At 35.9% G+C, this 15457-nt stretch overlaps 1 long non-coding RNA gene across 1 annotated transcript; it reads left to right on the top strand.

Annotated features, from left to right (window-relative positions):
• The first annotated feature begins 14171 nt into the window (after positions 1-14171).
• Positions 14172-15216, top strand: LOC129776266 (uncharacterized). Its single transcript, XR_008743072.1, has 3 exons — positions 14172-14285; positions 14345-14781; positions 14838-15216. It is a non-coding gene; the product is annotated as an uncharacterized LOC129776266 (long non-coding RNA).
• The last annotated feature ends 241 nt before the right edge of the window (positions 15217-15457 follow it).

Here is a 15457-nt window from a genome sequence, read left to right as displayed (position 1 = left end):
TTGTGTTGAATTGCTGCAATTGGAGGTCACTTCAACCTTGGCGTCATTGATGAGAATAACTGCTTCGCTGATTCTTTTTACTAATCCTGTGGAGTAGACTTTTTCGAAAGTACAATTTGAATGTTCGCCTTGGATTAGTTTGTGAATACATTCTGATGTCGGTTTAAGAAAATAGCTTTCACAGAGATATAGATTTTCTGGATTTTGCATGGTTTTTCTAATTCGTAAATATGAGTTCGATTTTGCAAAAGGTAGTTTTGTTTTATCCAAATGCGTTTGCTATTTTTGATAGTGGAATCAATATAGTTGTACTCATACGTATTTGTTGATACTTGGGGCACTTTCAACATGTATACTATATGTGTGTTGTTCAAGGTAACTTGAGGTGTTGACATTGAAAGTAATTCTTCATATGATGCGACATAAATATTGTGATTGTCCAGAAAAGTGGTAATTGTTTGAAAATCTCTCATCGATAATATTCTGCTGCTAGGAATGCCATGTTTTGCCATGAGTATGGCTTCTTCTAATGTTTCAACTTGATTTTGTAGTGAATCGAGGTTTGATAGGAGGACTAGCTGATTTATTTCCATGGAGTGGTTTTTGAGTCTTTCGCTTTCGACGGTTAATATTTGGTTAGCTGTCTGTTATCTCTTGGATGCGTTTACTGATGGCTTCATTAATCATCACCTGCTTGTTGTTCTGGAGTATTAGGGCGTTCATCGAGCTGTTGATTATTCGTAGATCCATCTTTGATATGTGCAATAGATTTTGATTTGATTGGTCTAATTTTTAGAAATTTGGAAAATTTGTCAATGGATGATATAAATAATGCATTTTGATTGTAAACGAAAATATCTATATGTATAATTTCTGCTGGATAATTTGGAATTGGAGTTTTAACTGGGATATACTTTTGTGGATTTCTATCATATTTTTCGGTTTTACAAATTTCACATGTTTTTACATAGTCTTGAGTTAATTTATTCATTTTTGGAAAATAGAAGTGCTTTATTAATTGTAGTACGTTTTTTTTGCATTTATGTGAGCGAAATTATGGATATTTTTTATTTCTTCTAATTGTTGTTCTTCTTCATTTATATCTGTAACCTGTGTTTGTGAGTATCGTGCCTTTACAATTTGTGAATTGAAATTTTCTTTAAAATTCTATTGTAAAACGTGGTTCACAAAATATATAATCTTGTTGTGGCCTTCGACGTTCAGCTTTTAAAAAACGTTTATTATAATCAACATACAGTTTATTATCTAAATATCATTTATTAAGCAAACGTGGACGGTCACGGAAAGAATTTGAATGAGAACTGAACAGCGTCGTGGGTTCTGCTGCTGGTATATATCGATGAGTAATGCTGATGCAGCGGAACGATGGCTATTGGCTGGCCGCGATCGTACGATGTTTGGAATGTGCTGATCGTGGTCCTTTGGTGTGCATATCATGACGTGATTCATCGGGGGGGTGAAAAAGTGTCGTCCTCGGCACTTGGTTGGTTATTCTGAATTCCTGGCAGGATGTTGTTGAGTTCGAGGTTTATCAACTTCTGGCGTTTCCTTGATTTCCTTTGTTGAGTAGCTTTCAGATGATAATAGATTAAAAATAGAATAATAATCAATAGAGTTGAGGACAGGGATGTCCCTCCTACTAGACTCCATTTCCATTTTTGGTCGGATTCTTGTTGAAGGAATACTTTGTCTAAATGTTTCCTGTTCGAGAGTGCTACTTCTTCTATTTTTGCCACATCGTGATCGTTTATGATTTGCTTTTTAATGGAAAGGTCATGAAGAGCTCCTTGGAATGTTTCAACTTCGCTAATTTTGTCGATTGAAGTAAAGTTGCGTTCCATGTAGGTAACCGTGCAGTTCGAGAAAGATATTATGAAACTTCCGGAAAGATGTCTGTTACTAGGTCCGCAATCGGAACGTAACTCCTGGTCTTTTGCATTAGTGATCAGGACCTTGTTATTAGCTATTAATTTTGCAGATGTTTCTTCACTTTTTTCCATCACACAATGCGGATCGTTGCCCATTATAAGTGGGTAAATGCATGAGTCTTTGAACTCTTTTGTGTAAATGTTTAATTGGACGTAGTTTTCTGGTTCCGTTGTGGTAAGGAGTTGTCTACCTTGTTTGATTACGAATTGGGGATATTCTTTTATAACAATACCGTTCTGATTTATTGGGTATATACGGATAATTGTTGATTCTTCCGGTTCCATTTCTGGGACGTGGATAATGTACAGTAAAGTATTTTCGCTAGTGGCTATTTTTGGGGTCACTAGATTGAGTGCTTCTTCAGGTATGTCCATTTGAATTCCTTAATTGTTGAGGATGGTTTTTATCAGGTTAATTTCTTTGCTGGATAATATTCTGCTATTGGTAACTCGCATTTTAGAGAAGAGTACTGCTTCTTGAATGTTGATTAGAATTTTGTTGATAGTGTCGATGTTCAGAATTGTTGTAATTATGTCGATATCGTCGAGGATGATTTGATTGATATGCTGTTTCTCAATTATTTGATTAATTGCGGTTGTTAATTCAGAGATACTGTTGCCAATCTGTTCGTTGATTTTGATTTGATGATTGTTCTCGCTGACTAGTTGGTTCAAGCTCCTGTTGATGATTCGTAGGTCTTGGGCGTCGGGGCTGCCGGCGATCCATTTCCATGCTGTGCCTATGATGTCCCATCTTCTGGTCCTCTTATGAATAGTTGGTTTAATTTGTAGAAAATTAGAATACAATTCGCGTATTTTATGCTTGCTAATCTGATTAAGTACATTATTATTCTTTTGATTATTGTATACCAAACTTGTAAGTTGGTTGATTGTTGACTCTAGGTCTGTAAGATTAATTGGATGTATTATCCTAATATTTCCCGTTTGGATTTTGCAAGAACCAATCTTCTGCATTAATATAAGATCGTTATGAAGATTTCTTATGGTGAGCTCCTGACATGAAATTCTTGAGATGACGATGATGATTCCTATGTATGAGATGAGCATCTGTAATACAATGTGAGATAGAAAGAGAAAAGTTATCTTTTTTTTGGTCTTTTAATTTTATTTTTGTGTCTTTTTATTTCGCAGTTATTTTTGAATGTGCGATCTGTTACTTCGTTAGCATTGGTTTTGTTGGCTCTAGCTTGTTTTTTGGTACGGATGTTGGGAATAACAAAAACTTCCTGTTTATCATTAATAATTGGAGGTTCCTCTTTCTTTGAATTTTGTTTTACAATTTGTTTTTGTGATTTTTCCATATTTAACTTAGCTTTGAGGAATAATTCTTGTGCGTCTTTAATTATTTCTTGAGGGTTAACAATATTATTTTGGTTAAAGAGAATTTCGTTTGGTGTGTATTGTGTTGAAGAATGTACAGTGTTATTATATAATGCTACAGATAATTTAACAATTGATTTTGTGCCCATAGTTCTGAATTTATGCTTGTTTGTATTAAATATTTCAATAATGGTAGAATGTGCACGTTCTATTTGTCCGTTGGATTCGGAAGATGCTGCGTAGTCTATCTGTGTTCCTAGTTGGCTGAGAAAGTCTTTAAGATGAATAGATCTGAATGTTGTTTCATGATCTGTTATGATTTGTCTGGGCACTCCAAATGTACTTATGTATTTTCCTAGTGCTTTTTGAACATGTACTAAATTCTTTGATTTTATAAATATCATTTGAAGATGTTTTGAAAATGAATCAATAAGTGACAAAAAGGAATGTTTATCTATTATGAATATATCCATGTGTATTCTTTCTAATGGTTTTTCGGTAATGGGCCTAGGAGAAATTTTTATGTTGAATGGTTTCCTCTCATATTTATGGGTATTACATATTTCACAAGAGTTTATAAATTTTCTCACTTTTATGCACATGTTGGGGAAAAAATAAGATCTTTTAATTTGAGCTTCAACTTCGGTAATACCGCGATGTGCCCTTTCATGTTCTTTTGCAATTAATTGGTCCTGTCTATTTTCATTTTGAACATCTTCTACCATTCGGTCTGTGAAAACAAAATGGCCTTTCTGACTAAAGTTTTCCTTGTAAGATTCCTGGATAGTTTGGATGAGGTTTTCTGGAGCCATGAGAGCAGTTTGTCTACCGTTATGAAAGAGTTTGAGAAAGTGTGTAACTTGATCTTTATCGAAAGAATTTTGAGATACTATAGTTCTGTGATAATTTTGGAATAGGGTTTCTTGTATTATGGTATCCAGTCGAGAAATTCTGAAAATCATTTGGTTACGGAAATAATTTAACGGGCGTTCGGAGAAATGGATGAAATAGTTGGAGGAGTCGTCGGCAGAGTGAATTGTTTGGGAATCGGAAAGGTTTGGATGGTTCTCGGGATTGTCCGATTGTGGGGGATTATTGGTGACAGATGCTTCACCGTCCTCTTGGTCTCTAGGATCTGAAATATTAGAAGATGTGTTATTATTTGTGATACAAACATTTGCTTCAATTGGCATTCTGCTTAAGGCGTCTGCTACAACATTGGATTTTCCTTCCTTGTATTTAATCTCGTAGTCGTAATTCTCTAGGTCTAGGCGCCATCGTAAGATTTTAGAATTCTTATCAGAAGTTTTGATAAACGTTAGAGGCTTATGGTCCGTAACAAGAGTGAATTTTTGACCATACAGGTAAGGTTTAAATTTATTTACCGCCCATATTATGGCTAATGCTTCTTTCTCATTTGTGGCGTATCGTGACTCGGTATCCGAAAGTGTTCGTGATGCAAATGCGATTGGCCTTTCGACATTGTCCTGTATCTGTGATAGGACAGCTCCTAATGCAAAGCCAGATGCATCCGTAGTTAAAATGAAGGGATGATCAAATTGCGGATATGCCAGTACTTGGTCTGTGGATAGTATTTTTTTAAGAGTATTAAAGGAATTTATGTATGAAGTGTCTTGTAATTCAATTGTCGAGTTTTTCTTTAAATACTTCGACATGGGTCGTGTGATTTTTGAAAAATCCTTAATAAATCTTCTGTAATAACCGATTAAACCTAGAAATTGTTTAATTTCTTTTTGATTTTTCGGTAAAGGCCATTGAAGAATTTTTTCAATTTTTTCGGGATTTGGTTTTACTCCTTCGGATGTTATGATGTGTCCTAAAAATTCTGTTTGCCTTTTCAAAAACTCGCATTTATCTAATTGAATTTTTAAATTGAAATCGGATAAACGCTTTAAAATTAATTGAAGGTTTTCTAAGTGGTTCTCTAGATTATATCCAATAATAATTATATCGTCAAGATACACGTAGCACTTCGTTCCAATATAATCACCGAGGATATCATTCATTGCTCTCTGAAAGGTTGCGGGAGCATTTTTAAGCCCAAAAGGCATTCTAGTGAATTCAAAATGCCCTTTGTCTGTAGAAAAAGCTGTTTTCTCGATATGTTTCGGGTCCATTGGAATTTGGTGGAATCCCGATTTTAAATCAAGAGTTGTGAAATATTCAGATTTTCCTAGGGAATCCAAAATTTCTTCAATTTGAGGCATAGGATATTTATCGTCTATAGTATGTTCGTTAAGCTTCCTATAATCGATTACGACTCGTACTTTTTTCTTTCCAGATGCGTCTGTTTTTTTTGGGACCACCCATATGGGTGAGGAGTACGGACTTTTGGAAGGTCGAATTATTCCATTATCTAACATTTCTTGTATTTGTTCATGAACATCTAGTTTGAAATGATGTGGGTACCGATAATTTTTTGTGTAAATTGGCATATCGTTAGTGGTTAAAATTTTATGTTTAGTGGCTGATGTGGATGTGAGTTTTTCCCCCTTTTTAGATACAACTGCTTGATGTTGGTGAAGAATTTGAATTAATTTGGTTTTTTCTAATGATGAAAGATGATTTGTTCTAATGATGTCATTAATTTCATTTTCAGAAATACATTCTGAGTGTTTTATTAGGAAGGGAGAAATGGTTTCAAAATTGTTAACTGTTAATCCAATTTTCGGGATATTTATGGGGTTTCTACATGTGGAAATTACATTGACGGTTGTTTTATTATTTTCTGCTCTATAGAGTCCAGGATTAATAAAGATATTTTTGTAAAGTTTTTGATAAGAGGGGACAAGCCAATCACCGTTATTTGTGGTCTCAATTGTTACAAAATGATTGTAAAGTTGTTTGGTGGGGTAAAATTTGGCATATGAAAATTGTTTGTCTAATAGTGTTAGTGTTTCGTCTTCGTAATTGATGCGTGCTTTGAGTTCTGCCAATGTTTCCGATCCTATTAAGCCGTCGAAAAAGTTGTGAAATTTCAAGACGTAAAACGTGAAGGGTTTGAAAGCGCCGTTAAACAAAGCAATTTTTCCTTTTTCGGTTACACTGTTGGTTCCACACACGTTTTTTATTTTCGTATTTGGTACGGTGCTAGTTTTTCCCAAGATTCCTGGTGCAATAATATTTTTGTTTGCTCCAGAATCTATCAAAATATTTAGGGTTTGATTATTTTTAGGATGTTTAATTTTGAGATAGGGTAAGTAATTTAAGTTGGATTTAGATTTGTGTATCCCAAGTGAAAATTTAGATCAAGATCATCTTCAGATTCAGTGTCTGATTTTGCAATATCATCCTCAGGATCATCTTTGACTGTCTCATGGTTATTTATTGTTTTCCTATTTATTGTCAGACGGCTCTGTGTAGTAGTAGCGTCCATCGGTTCAATTTCATTTCGCTCTCTTTTTTGATCCAATTTGAAGGGTTTCTGATTTTTATTCAATTGAGGATTTTTACTGCTTGATTTGTTATCGAAATCTTTGTTCTTCTGATACTTTTTTGGAGAATAATCAAAAGTCATGTTTTGTGCTGTTATTTCTTTTGATTTGAATTTACATAGAAATGCATAGGCATCTTCTATATCTTTCGGCCTTGCGGCTTGAGCATAGCCAAAATATGGTTCGATTAGTCCGGCGATGAAAGCAGCCAAGGCGTCTTCTTCTATAAAATCGTTTATGACTTCCCAGTTGTTACGGTATTTTTCTGTTTGTTTCGCCAAGGTCTTAATATTTTGAATAATATTTTTTGATTTATTGTAGTATCTCGAAATACTCATATTTTCAGTCATTTTACATTGCCATAACTGGCATTTATACGTGGAAAGTTCTTGACGATCGCCGAGAGCATTTGTCAGAACTTCCGAAATTTGCTCAAAATTGTCTGGGTTACCGGCAAGACATATTATGTCTTTTGCTTTCCCTTGGATTTTATGTATTACTGCAGTGGTATACATTTTAAATTGCACTGGCGTAACGTGCTCTTTGAAAGCATTGAGTGTTTCCTGAGCAGTTGTTAGCCACGCATTCAATTGTTTCGAATTGCCGTCGAATGTTGGAATCATTTTGATTGGATCCGGAATTCTGCATAGCATCTCAAAACTGGTTGTTGGTTGGTGATATTCGTATATTACCGGTTGTGCAGTAGGTTGTTCTGCTGGCGTTGTTCCATTTAAATGCGATTCAATTTGCAGGAACATGGCGTCATGTTCCTTTTGTTTGGTGGAAAATGCGTCCATCATCTCCATCATTTTCTGGAGTTGCACGCCGATTTGCTCCATATCTGAGCTTTCTTCAATTAATAAATTTTCCAATGAGGGGGGATTCTCAATTGGGATGTGTGCCAAGTCTCCTGAGTCAACGGATGAAATGGTTTCTTCTGAGTCCGAAGAGTCGCAATTGCTGTGATTAATGCTTTTCCACAAGCTGCGAGTTTTCTTCAGAGCACTTTTTGGTGTTTTTGGCATTAATGAAGCCTTGCACCGTTTACACAAATTTGTTAATTTTTAAGCACACACGTTCGCTTAGAACTCGTGTGGCTTCTGGAAGTGTGCTTCGCTTAGAATTCACAATTCCAGGTGGAGTAAAACTTCTCTTAGAACACTTTTACTCCACGCGGTAAGTAATAATTAAAATTGCGTCCGAGTCTCTCTCTTAGAACGGACTTCGATGCACAACAAAAAAAATCACTGACCGGGGCGAGTTTTATTTCACTTAGAATGTGGGGGCGTAGAAAGAAGAGAGAAAAAAAACTTACCGTTTGCAATCGTGTGTGCGGGGTTCTTCGGTTCTTCCAGTGGTGGGGTGCGGTGTGCGGTGGAACCTCAACTCTTTCGTCACTTTGATAGCGGCGTCAGATGCTAGCACTTTCTACAGTTCGTATTAATGTTTCGCGGATTCACTCTAATCGGATTTACCAATCCTGATTATAACACTGTTTTTTCACACTCGTTACTATTCCACTCACTGAAACCGCACGGCTGCGCCAATCTTGTTGTGGCCTTCGACGTTCAGCTTTTAAAAAACGTTTATTATAATCAACATACAGTTTATTATCTAAATATCATTTATTAAGCAAACGTGGACGGTCACGGAAAGAATTTGAATGAGAACTGAACAGCGTCGTGGGTTCTGCTGCTGGTATATATCGATGAGTAATGCTGATGCAGCGGAACGATGGCTATTGGCTGGCCGCGATCGTACGATGTTTGGAATGTGCTGATCGTGGTCCTTTGGTGTGCATATCATGACGTGATTATATGTCTCTTGAATTTTCGAATGGAATATTCATTTTGTAACTAGATCTTGGATTGATTTTGAAAATTAATTGATTTCTGAATACGTTAATAGGTGTTTCTGTAGATGGGATATAGGAGTTGTCATCATTATCAGAGGAATGCTGTGTAGCGGTTAATGAATTAATTTGGATTCGAGATAATGCATCAGCTACAATGTTGGATTTTCCTGGTTTATAGTGTAACTCGTAATCATGCTCTTCCAGATATGCTTTCCAACGTTTTAGCTTTGCATTACTATTTTTTGGGGATAACGTAAAAGTAAGTGGCATATGGTCAGTATAAATTTTGATTTTTGTTCCATAAATGAAATTTCTTAATGTGTTAAGGGACCAAACAACTGCCAACATTTCTTTTTCGTTAGTCGCATAATTTTCTTCGGTTCTTGAAAGAGTTCTGGAAATGAAAGTAATGGGTCTTTCTCCTTCTGGAAATTGTTGTGATAATACTGCACCAATTGCTTTATCTGATGCATCGGTCGTGAGTATGAATGATTTTTCAAAGTCTGGGAATGTGAGTACGTCTTCCGAAGATAGAATTTCTTTGAGAGTTTTGAAAGATTGGCGCGCTTCTTCGTCTAATTTGATCAAAAAGTTTTTTGACTGAGTTTTAGGAATTTGGCGATCCATCTTCCCCTCTTAAAAGTTTTGTCAACGGTTTAGCAAGTGTTGCGTAGTTTTTGACAAAACGCCTGTAGTATCCTGATAGTCCTAGGAATGCTCGTAATTCCTTCAAATTTGTTGGTTCTGGGTATTTTTGAATACATTCGACCTTTTTCATATTTGGTCTAAGTCTATTTTCTGAGACAATGAATCCAAAAAATTTCAATTTCAATTTTCAGTTTTCAAAAATTCGGATTTGTCTGGTTGTATTTTGAAGTTTGCTTTTCGTAATGTTTCGAAGATTGTCTTAATGTTTTTTAGGTGTTCGCCAAAAGTCTTACCGAAGATTATTATGTCATCTATGTAGACATAACAAATTTTACCATTGTGTTCACGTAAAACGTCATCCATTACTCTTTGGAATATTCTGGGAGCGTTTTTTCAACCAAATGGCATACGAACGAATTCGTATTTACCATTATTAACAGAAAAGGCTGTTTTTTCAATGTCTTTTTTTGCCATTCGGATTTGATGAAATCCGGATGCTAAATCCAAAGTTGTAAAATACTTGTTTGCACCTAAGTTTGCAAGAACTACAGATGTCTCTGGAATTGGGTAAGTGTCACTGATTGTTTTTGCGTTGAGTCGTCGATAGTCTATTACCATTCTATACTTTCTTTCTCCTGATGCGTCTATTTTTTTGGGTACTATCCATATTGGTGAGTTGTATGGGGACCGTGATTGCCTGATAATTCCATCCTTGAGAAGTTTGTCTATTTGTTTGCACACTTCGGATTTTAATGCCTGTGGATATGGATATGATTTGCTGTAGGTAGGATTCTCGTCTGTTGTTCTGATCTCAGCTTCAACTCTAGTGGTGAACGGTAGTTTTTCATCAGGTGGCTGAAATAAATCTTGAAATTGTCCTAAAAATATATTTAATTTTGATTTCTCTTCTGCTGTCAGGTGTTCATTCCTGATTTGAATTTTGTTTATTTCTTGAAATTTATGCTGTAACAAAGGTATTTCATGATTTCCTGGAAGTATCAATTTCTCTTTGAAGGTATTGATTATAGCTTTGAGTTCCTTTAATGTATCATGTCCTATTACTGCATCAAATGTTTTTAACTCGTTCATATGGTAGAATTTAATCATTAGATTAGAATATGGTAAAAAGAACTTACCTTGTGAGTATTTGTTGATTAGAATGTCTCCTCCGACTGATGAAACTGTAAAGGGTTTTTTACGGTATGTGCAATTTGGGTAAAGCGAGGGTGAATAAAGTTTTTACTTGATCCAGTATCGACTAGAATTTTCAAAGGTTTGTTTGGATTACCATAATATAAGAAATATGGTAATGTTGACTTTAGCCTAAAAAATTGAATTCAACATTTTCTTCAATGAAATCTTCCGAATTTTCATTTTGTTCCCATTGTTGCATATAGCGTTCAAAAGTAGAATCTTTAGACATCATTTCTTCGATTTGCTGTTCATGTTCCATTTCTTCGGGTATTTCTGTATTATGTTTTTCTATTATTTGTTCAAGTTCAGGTTGGTTCACAGAATTTATGTTATACATTCGGGGTCTTTTTAGCGGTGGTTTAAATTGATTAGAAATTTGGGGTCTATTTTTGTAATTGACTTGTTTTGTTCTAATGGAAGGGTCTACTTCCATAGGTTCAGGTTTATTGACTTGATTGAAAGGATTTCTGGGGGGTTGAGGAGGTTGGTTGAAATTATTTCTTTGAGGTACCATTGGTTGATTATTAGGATATCTTTGAGGTCCTAGTGGATAATTGTTTTGGAAAGGTCTATTATATTGAAGCGGTCGCTGTGGAGGTATAAAGGGTAATCTGAAATTAGTAATTACAGGTCTTCTTTTTGGAGGAATAGGAGGTGGTAATGGAATTTGGTTTCTTGGGACACTAGCGAATGTTGGAGTTCTATTTCTTGTTAATTGGTTTCTGAATTCTACATTTTGGAAAGATACACAGTAAGCATATGCGGCTGCTAATGAATCAGGTTTGTAATTTTTCAAGAATTTTCCTACATCTCCTTCTAGACCTCGGATGAAAGCATCGATAGCTTTATCATTATAATTCTCAATCATAGCACGAGAGGCTTCAGGATGTTGAAATCGAGGATCTGTTTTAATTTGGTTGGCAATAAGTGAGAGCAATCTATTGATCTTATCATAATATTGTTCAAGAGTTTGACCATGTTGATGCGAACTTATTAACTGATAGTCGAGAGTACCGAGATCCCTCTTTTCTCCATAGTATATCAAAAGTGTTTTCTTAATTAATAGCCAATTTATGTTAACGTTTGATGCTACTAAAGCATCATTCGCTTCACCTCGAATTTTCCTTCTTATGGCTTTACACACCATATGAAATTTATTTTTTTCATCAGTTGTACTTTGATGATGAGGCTTGTAAAGATTGATTAAACCTTCAGCGTCATTTATCCAGATGCTGACCTCATTTGGTTCGCCGTTAAATATCGGTAAATCTTTCACCAAATCAGATAGCTTCTCGATAGGCTCTGGGTTAACGGGTGTTCCGTCTGCGTTTTGGAGAAAATGTGGTGGATTACTATAATCCAACTCTTGAAATGCGATTCCTGGTCTTGCATTTTCGAGTGCATTTACTCGATTGATCAGATCTTGAATTTGTTGTTGAGCCATATTAAGATGGAAATTTTGCAATAAGTCGGCAATGCTGTCAGGATCAATTTTGAAAGTTAAAAATTTTCCTTAAATATTAGTAAGTTTTTAAATATTCTTCTTCTTTAAAAAAAAATCGCTTCCTAATAATAATTCTTCTTCTTTAGTAAAAGAAGGTCGTTCCTTAAAATAATTCTTCTTCTTTATTGAAAGAAGGTCGTTTTTTTTGTTTAAAATAATTCTTCCTCTTTATTTAAAGAGGGTCGTTATCTAATTCTATTTGTTTCGTATTTTCGTATTCTTATTTAATTTTCTTATATTTTTTTATTTTAATTTTTGTGATGTTGTGTGGTATAATTTTATTTTGATAATTATTATTTTTCTTAGCTTTTCGCGGTATTTTTATATTTCACTTTGCTTTATGCGGTATTTTTATATTTCACTTCGCTTTATGTGGTATTTTTATATTTCACTTCGCTTTATGCGGTATTTTTATATTCCACTTCGCTTTATGCGGTATTTCTAAAAAAAAATTATTTGACTTACATGATTAGCCTGAACATCTCGAGGGTACTCCTTGAGACTGCGGGACAACGTACTTCTGGCCACCAATCCTTTATCAGTGGTGATCTCAGCAAGCTCCGGTACGCGTGTTCAGATAGTCCTTACCGATGTCCTATTACTACCTTTTATCTCAGCTTCGCCGGGTGCGAATGAAATCTGCTGAGCAGGAACCTGGAGTGTGTTGCTCACCTTCTCAGTACGTCGCGTTTGATCCCTTTCCTCAGGATAAACCAGCTTCTCAGGAACGTTACGTACGGCTGTCTTGTTGCGATTGGGTTAAGCGGTTGATGATAGTCCGGATGTACAAATCCTTTAACAGTTGTACTATTCCGGTGCTTGTGATATGGACTACTTCACTTTAACGTTGTAATACTCATAACACTTGATTCCACACTATGACTATCACTGCACACTCTGGGTCCCTATTCGGGCGCCAGTTAATTTTCTTTCTCTAAGATAAAAGATAAAAAAAATATTTTTACTTTAGAGCTATGCTCTACTTTTTACTTAAACTAAACTTAAACTAACTAGAACTAGAACTAGAACTGAACTGACTCTACAATCATGGCCCTGCTCTATTTATATTGATTTGGTGATGCGTCGTTGTGAAATAGCATGATGAAATCATGCTATCGATTTCCTGGGAAAGTTCCGTTCTCGATAATCCGTCTGGTCAATGTTTATGTATCGTTCGCCCGCCTGTCCGCTGGGTGGCTAATTTATGATCTTCTGCACTTTGTCTGGGATGATGTTTATGGGTGGCTATGCTGACGCTGCGCGATAATGAAGTCACCTCGGTGTTAACTGGTATCTCACACGGCTATCTGAAACATAATTCTAGAGTGGTTTAACTCGTACATATGATACGTAAGAGATTCAATCAGATGCGTCATTCATGGTTGCCGATTTGAATTATTTAACTGTGTCGTAAGAGAATAGGAACGATATCAATTCTAAATATTTTGACGTAGGACTACGTCTTACATTAAGGGTGCCAAATCAAAAAACAGGTCACGTTTTTATGAAATAAAGTTAATGTTAATAGCTATTTTTGCTGCGTACGGATTTTAACGATTTGCATACCAATCGAATCGGAAATTTTCTAAGATTTGTTTGATATGCTATACATTACAGTCCCATAGTCTGTATATGGTTTAAATTGATGAGAATTGGAAATATTCCCATTTCCCCATACATTTGTTCTGTCCATTTGTGTGCTTTCCCGAATAGAGCTGTCAATAACGAGCAACTTACCCACAATCCAATCGACGAAAAAAACATCGACCTAACAACGACCGTAACGCTGTTACCTATTCACGATGACGACGATTAGGTATCGACATCTGGATACGGCATTAGTTTGTATGAGGCAAACTATTCTCTATCATATTAGTCGGCCCGAATCAGTTTATATTTGCTAAAATTTGTAAGAAATTTTTTTCTTGGCATAATTTTTTCTACTTAAAGTACGTTGTCATGACCCTAATTTGAATTATTTTCTATAGACGTTCAGATATTCTCAAAAAAACTTGTCATTATAATATAAAATTATCTCAAAACATATTTATTATGACGTTTTTTCACCACTTGCAGGCAATGGTGATTTTCACTTACATAAAGTACTAATTTGATTAAGGAAAATTCATGTTCATTCATAATTTTCATTTTAAAAGTGTATTCATTCCTTCTGCAAATCCATACTGTCATGCCTATTCCCCAATATCGCCAACGCGGATAGTTCGTTAGTCGAAAATACTGAATAATTAAACAAACCAAATGGCATCACTGGTGGTTCTTGGTGGTTTCCACTCCGCTAAACTGTCATCTCAAACAAAAACAAATGGATCATACAACTGGTGAGTATGAAATATATTTCGGCTTTTTAATTATTAATTATTTTATCTTGTCTTATCAGCTATGAATACATTCGACTCGTTTGCTTCCATCAATCGGTAAGTGAGAAAGATGATTTCTCCCATCACCACAATGCGGATTTCCACTTCTATCACAGCAGCCAACAACATCCGTTTTCCTGCAGCAGTAACCTCCAACCCCTGTTGGCAATGCCGGGGGACAGCATTAACAGCAGCAGCAGCAGAATTTGACCATGGTATGGTATTGCGAAGAACTTTCCCCATTAGAGGTTCCGTGCTTCGCGCACATTCAAAAATCCTCTTCAGACACGAAAACTCAACGACAAGGAGGTATTTATCAACTTGCTCAGCTGAATTACCACCCGGAGGAACCCGAATGCACTGATTCCGTTGTATAGTAGAATGAAAATAGGCGAGGTAAGCGAACGTAATCGCATGATATTTTAATGTTCGCATTTTTATCCGGATCATACAAGTGGTGAGTAGGAAATTCATTTCTACTTTTCACTTACTAATCATTTTATTTTGTTTCAGCTATGAATACATCCGACTCGATCAATCGGCGAATGAGAAAGATGATTTCCCTCATCACCACATTGCTTATTTCCACTTCTGTCACACCAGCCAACAGCATCAGCTTTCCCGCAGCAGTATCCTTTAAGTCCAGGGTGCTATTCCGGGGAACAGCATCAACAGCAACAGCAGCAGGACCTGGCCATCGATAGTATTTCGAGCAATTTTCCCCATCGGAGATCCCGTGCTTCACGCACATTGAAGAATCCTCCTCAGCCACATATCTGTGTCATCAAGGGCAAGGAGGTATTCATCAATGTACTCAGTCGGATTTGAATCGTCAATCCAGACAACCCGGATGCACCGATTCCATTATATACCTTATTTTTATTATAAATGGATTTTTATTATTTTTTTTCAATAAAATGATTAAAATCGATCAATGTATTTCCTTTTCATTTTCACTAACACACCAATACAAACAAGCAGCAAGCAGTGCTGGAAGCAGCGCTGCAAGCAGGTCGACGCCTTGCACATGTTGGCGAAAAAGTGGCGTCAAGTTGTTCGATGAATGCATATGAAAGGTCGATAACTCGATTGCAAGGTGGCAGCATTTGAGGTCGATTGTTGACATTTCATCG

Source organism: Toxorhynchites rutilus, chromosome 3 (genome assembly GCF_029784135.1).
Source record: "Toxorhynchites rutilus septentrionalis strain SRP chromosome 3, ASM2978413v1, whole genome shotgun sequence".
In the NCBI taxonomy this organism is placed as follows: domain Eukaryota; kingdom Metazoa; phylum Arthropoda; class Insecta; order Diptera; family Culicidae; genus Toxorhynchites; species Toxorhynchites rutilus.
The sequence above is the reverse complement of the archived record's forward strand: the minus strand, read 5'-3'. Positions and strand labels throughout refer to the sequence as shown.